Here is a 5,695-nt window from a genome sequence, read left to right as displayed (position 1 = left end):
TTCATTGAGCTTCTTGAATATGTGGGTTTATAATTTTTATCAAAATTTTTAAAAATTTTAAAAATGTCAGCCATTATTTCTTCAAATATTTTTCTACTCTCTCTCTCTTCTCTGTCTGGTATTCTTACAAATAGTTAAGCTTATTGATATTTTCCATAACTCACTGGTGCTCTGTTCATTTTTCCATCTTTTTTCTCTATGTTTCATTTTGGGCAGTTTCTATTGTTATGTCTTTAAATTCACTAAACTTTTTTTCTTGCAGTGTCTAATCTGCTCTTAATCCAATTCAGTATATTTTTCATTTCATATATTGCATTTCTTATCTCTAGAAGTTTGATTTCCTGCTTGCATTTCCCTTGTGATAGTTAGTTCAAGGGTTATGTCATACTTTCTCCAAAGGTACCTACTGGCTCTTTAAGATCTCAACAGCCCAGTTTTATGCTGTGTTCAGTTTCACAAAGCTTTATATTTCCCTGCAGATCCCCCTGTGGCGGGGGCCGACCCTGTGTGGGCGTCATACAGAAAGCAGAGAGAGGTTTTAATGAATCCAAGGCAGAGTAGAAGTGAGTTAAAGAAATGGTCTCAGCATCGAGGAAGCAGCTCTTAAATCCATGAACATTCTCAATGTGACCAGCGGTGAAGAATATGGCCTTTGGACATTAAAACCATGGAATTGGGGCAAAGGGAAACATGTATTATCATCATCATCATCATTAATGTTTAGATGAGTCGAGAAAGGAAGCTCTGGTTCAAATATCCAGAAATTATAATGAAGGCATGATCGATTTTTCGGTCAAGAACTTGAATGAAAGACAAGCAAAAGCATGGACATACACTTACCAACTCTGCCGGGGTCTGAGATTTCAACTAAATTGCAGAAGGCACCCTATCCCTGTTCTCTCAATGGCTTTCTTCAGTCGCACCTAAATGTTCCAAAGCAAGGGTTCTGTCCTTCTTTGTGTCTCTAGTGCTAGTGCTTTTGATACATAATCATAGCCTCTCAGCAGAAATGTATCCAATTTGATTGAATTTTTTAGGTCACCCGAAGAGTAGATAAACAATTCCCTCAGTAACGCAGACAAAAGGGGTGGGGGAGCGCAGGCGCTGAGGATGCTGGGCACTGTAGTTCCGACGCCCCTGCCGCGCAGGCGCAGTGACCTGCCCGGAGGCCGGCCCAGCTGAGCCGGCGCCATTGCTGGAAGCGTTCCCGCCCTGCTCTGCGAGTGCCCTCAGTTGTCCTCAGTTCGGCCGCCAGGTACTCGTTGCCCTGGGCGCCAGGCCTCTGTTCCGGGCCGCCCCTCCCTCGGCGCTGGGCTCCCGGCGGCGTCCGGGGCGTGGCCGTTCCTTGCAGAGCCCCTGTCCCTGAGCGGACCCGCCCACCCTTGAGAGGCGATTGGGGCAGGCCCTCCTGCCTGGGTGTCGGCTCAGTCTCCACCCGGCCTCCCTCGTAGGGCGGTACCCGGACCCTATACCGTCTCCTCTCTCGGGTCCGAACGCGGGAACCTCCCCAGGGGGCCTGGCTGCGCTGGGGTTGGACAGTGCAGGACGCGGGGCCGGAGCTGGAGCTCGACTAGGGCGGACGGGCCCCTGACCGGACCTTCCCTGCCATCCCGGTCCCGCGCCTTTGCTGGAGTGTGGAGGGGAACCACTGACTGCGCAGAAAAGGGCACTTACGGAAAGAGGGCGAGGTTGGCGGGAGCATTCCACTCTGGCTTCTGAACTGGCAGGGTGGGAACTAGGTTTCACATCGGGTGACCTGTGCTACTCTTCTGAGTAACCCAAGCAGCTTTTCTTACCGGCTCATTTTATGGCATTTCAAACACTGTAACCACCTTTAAATCACTTGTCACTCATTCCCTAACATGACAATAGTATCATTGCATCGGTTGGACTGGTCCATAGCGCTGAAATTCTCAGAAAGAACATGGACCCTTCATTATTTTTAAATAACTACACTGGCTTAGGAAGTGAAGTTTCCTCCCTTTCTCTTGATACTCTTGCATTGCTTGGGAAGACAGCATCTAGAACAAAATATCTAGGAAAATTATGACTGGGGAAATATCTTCTGCATAATGTCAAAGGGGAAAGTAGAAACATATAATGGGGTTACTCTCATTTGCTAATAACTGATTCATTGCGTTTAGGGGACTTGCCTATAGTCCCAGTAGCCAAACCAAGGTTAGAACCTGAGCATGTGGACTGCCTCTCTGGGATATTATTCCTATACCAAACTTATATGTATGTATAGATACTTCTTACTGTCTACTTTGGAAAATACAGAAAAGTAGGAAGATGGATAAATATCATAGCCCCAGATTTCAGAGGTCTCAGTAGTTTGACTTATTCACTTGCAGTCTTTTTTTTTTCTATACATTGTGTTTACACAATTGAGATCAAGCTAAATATATCGTATATTGAATAGTATTGTTTAATCTGATTATAAAATGTTTATTGCATAGTATGGTTAAACATTTTGCTAGCATGATCTGCTTATTGCCAAGGAGGAGTTTATTTATCTTTACAAATTTAAAAAGAAACCCTAAATAAATGATGCAAGTCATTCTTAATAAATTTGAAAGATCCAGAAAACCATTGCTCAGTTCCTTGGATTGAAATATCTTATATTGCTCTTTGTAGATCTCCTTTAGTGTACGGGAAAAAAATATTATTATTATTTCTCTTGGTTTGTTTTTTTCTTTTCAACCCTTTAAAGCAGGGCTTCTTAACTTGAGGATCAGTGTAGAGGTTAGGGGGAGAGTTAGTCTTCAAGCTCCCTAAAAGAATATGCAACATCATTTAGGAATGTGCATTATTCTAGACTAAGTCAGATTTTCAAATGGGGTCCATAAGCCCTACAAAGTTAAGGTTTACTGGTGTTGATATGTAGTCATTGTTAATATTTGTTAGAACAGTTTCAATTATTGTTTTAAATTGTCTTCAAATTTAGCAAAAGTGTTGCTTCTGAACTGCAATGAAGAGTATTTGAAGGAACACCTGTCTTGAGGCAGAAAACTCAGCTGAGGGAAGTAATGCAGGGCCACAGCTTTGCCTGGGCTCTGGAATCCTCTTGGTAAAACATTTCAATTGGATTTTCAAGTGTATAAAGAAGAGTTTTTAATTTGAGGTTCAGGAGTTGACTTTAAGGACAATATGTAAGGTAAAAACCTGAGGTACTTGTTGAAACTGTAGATTTCTGTGCATTGCACCTAGAGTAGCGATCCTGATTTAGATCTTGGGTGGAGCCAAAGAACTTCCTTTCTAATAAGCATGTCTAGTGAGTTTTTTGCATCCTCAGATTTGAGACCCCTCTAATTATATGTGAGGGGTTTCTGGGAGAGGATTCATAATTTTTATTAGATTTGCAAAGGGATCCATGACCTACAAAAAATCTAGAGAAACACTAGTGTAAGGTAAAAACCACTTTTGTTGATAACCTTGTTAACAAAAGACCATGAGATCCACGGAGGAAGGAAAAGAGAAAACTTTCAGAGGGAGAAACAATCTGCATGTCCAAAAGGGATGGGGAAGCTATATGTATGTCTCATAGGGTCAGCCTTGCATACATGTTGAGCAGGGTTGGGGAAAAATCTATGACTATTCATGAAGGAAGTCAGGCAGTGCACAGTGGGTAAACATAATGTAACATACATTCCATATTTATTTCAGGGTGAGGTTTTAGCATTAAAATGAGGTGGAACTTGGCCCTTTACATCAAAAGGTAAGCTATAGGGCACAAAGACAGTTTGTGCAGTCTCTGTAAGCTGGCCAAAACTGGCTTTAGGTCTGGCTGCTATGTATCAGTAAATAATGTTCATAAGACTGGTCCTTTGTCCAGTCAGAGTTGTGGCGAGACCACAAGGTCTTGAAGGGGAGGTTCAGCCGCTGGTATCACGTGGTCTGTCAGGGTCAGTTGGGAAATTTTCCAGCTGTAGTTGTTTGGGCAATGTTTTTCAGTAGCTGGTTTCTGCTTAACTACAGGGAAGAAACCTTATGGCAGTTAGTAACAGAGGGATACTTGACTAACTCTGCTAGCCTTTAGACTCTGCTTTTGGTGTGGCTCATTTTAGCCACAGGGAGTCTATTTTGTTTGTTGGGGTATATTTTAACAACCTTGACGCTTCAATAACGAAATCTCCTCTGTTTTCTTTATCCAAGTCTTACCTCTACACTACACTGTTTTTCCTCCCTCAACTTCTCATTGTTTCTTTTCCACCAAAAGGTTTTCATTGTACCTAGCGAAACCCCATGTCATAAAACAGACTACTCTACATTTTTAAAATATTCACATATTTTCTTGATTTAACTCAACCCTGGTCTCCTTTTTAAGTTAGAAAATTAATTTGGCAGCTTTAACAGTATAAGTTTCACTATACTCGTATCTGTCTCATTTCTCAGTATCTCTAATGTTCTTTGCATTCATGACAGCCTTGCTTTATATCTTAATATTCTCTTTGTTTTCAGAAGATAATGGTTAAGTACAGCAAGTATCATTTCAGATGAGCTTCTGATTGGTGTAAACTGTAAGGTTAGATTAAGTCCTGCTGTGTTTATTGAGCAAAAGCTACTGAACCTTATGGGAAGCAAGGTGCACATTCAGGGCAGGAGTGGATTGAGCATGTTTAAGCGTAACAAAGTTCCTAATTGAAGGGTGGTGTAGTTGCTTGTAACACTTTTTGCACAAGGTAGAGTTTCTCAAAGACTTGATATTTATTATGTCACTGCCCTTTAATTTACGAGACTAATACTATATTCTAGAAGAATTTATATTAACATTCTGTACCATTTGGTATAAGGGAATACCATAAATCAGGCACGCTGGTTCTTGAACCAGACTCGGCATCAGCAAGACCATATCCTTACTCAGAGTTAGACAAGCAGAACCAGTGCCCAGGCATACCTGAATAAGGTCTCTGCCACCCTGTTTCTCCACAGTATAAAACCTGTATTAGGCATGTACTTTTTTTTAATATAAAAGGACTAATGCTTAATGCATTGTGCATTGAAGTTCATATCCCTTCTATCATTGTTATCCCTGCTTCCTTTTTATTTAGGTTTGCCTGATATAGAAAGGATAAAGATCTATTTGAATATGAGATTGGGAGGACATGTCAGGGTTTCCAATATCATTTAAATTTTGAAGTTGTAGTGTTTTCCTTACATCAAGCTGAGGTCTCTGAAAATTTTAGGAAATTGACTTTTCACAGGAAAAGCCAGAAAAAGATTTTTAGAATATTTGTTAAATGAGTAGGTGATTGTGGCAAAGAAAGATTGAATTATTTTCTTTCACTTTACACAGCATGTTGATTTAGTGGAAAAGGTACAGGCTTTGGAATGAGATTGATTTGGAGTCATGTATCTTCACGGCCTTAGGTAAATAGTTTAATTTTTCTAAGCCTCAATTTCCTCATCTATGGAATGGGAATACTATTCCTATTGGGTTAATGTGAAGATTAAATGAGAAAGTATTTTAAAAGCTCCTTATACAATGTCTGGCCTGCTAGTTGTGACTACATTTAACAGTATTAAAATATCAAGATCTCCAGGAGCAAGGATCTTTGTCCTTCACTGATCTTGGGGGTTACTCTTGTGTTTCCTTAGGGAGGTCGTGTTTACTTGTATATCAGGATTCCAACTTGGTGAGTCTGAAATTCCCAAGAAAGGAGTGGTTTTCATGGCTTGTTTCTCTTCCTCAGAG

Source organism: Propithecus coquereli, unplaced genomic scaffold (genome assembly GCF_000956105.1).
Source record: "Propithecus coquereli isolate 6110/MARCELLA unplaced genomic scaffold, Pcoq_1.0 Scaffold355, whole genome shotgun sequence".
NCBI lineage: Eukaryota > Metazoa > Chordata > Mammalia > Primates > Indriidae > Propithecus > Propithecus coquereli.
This window is presented reverse-complemented; position numbering follows the sequence as displayed.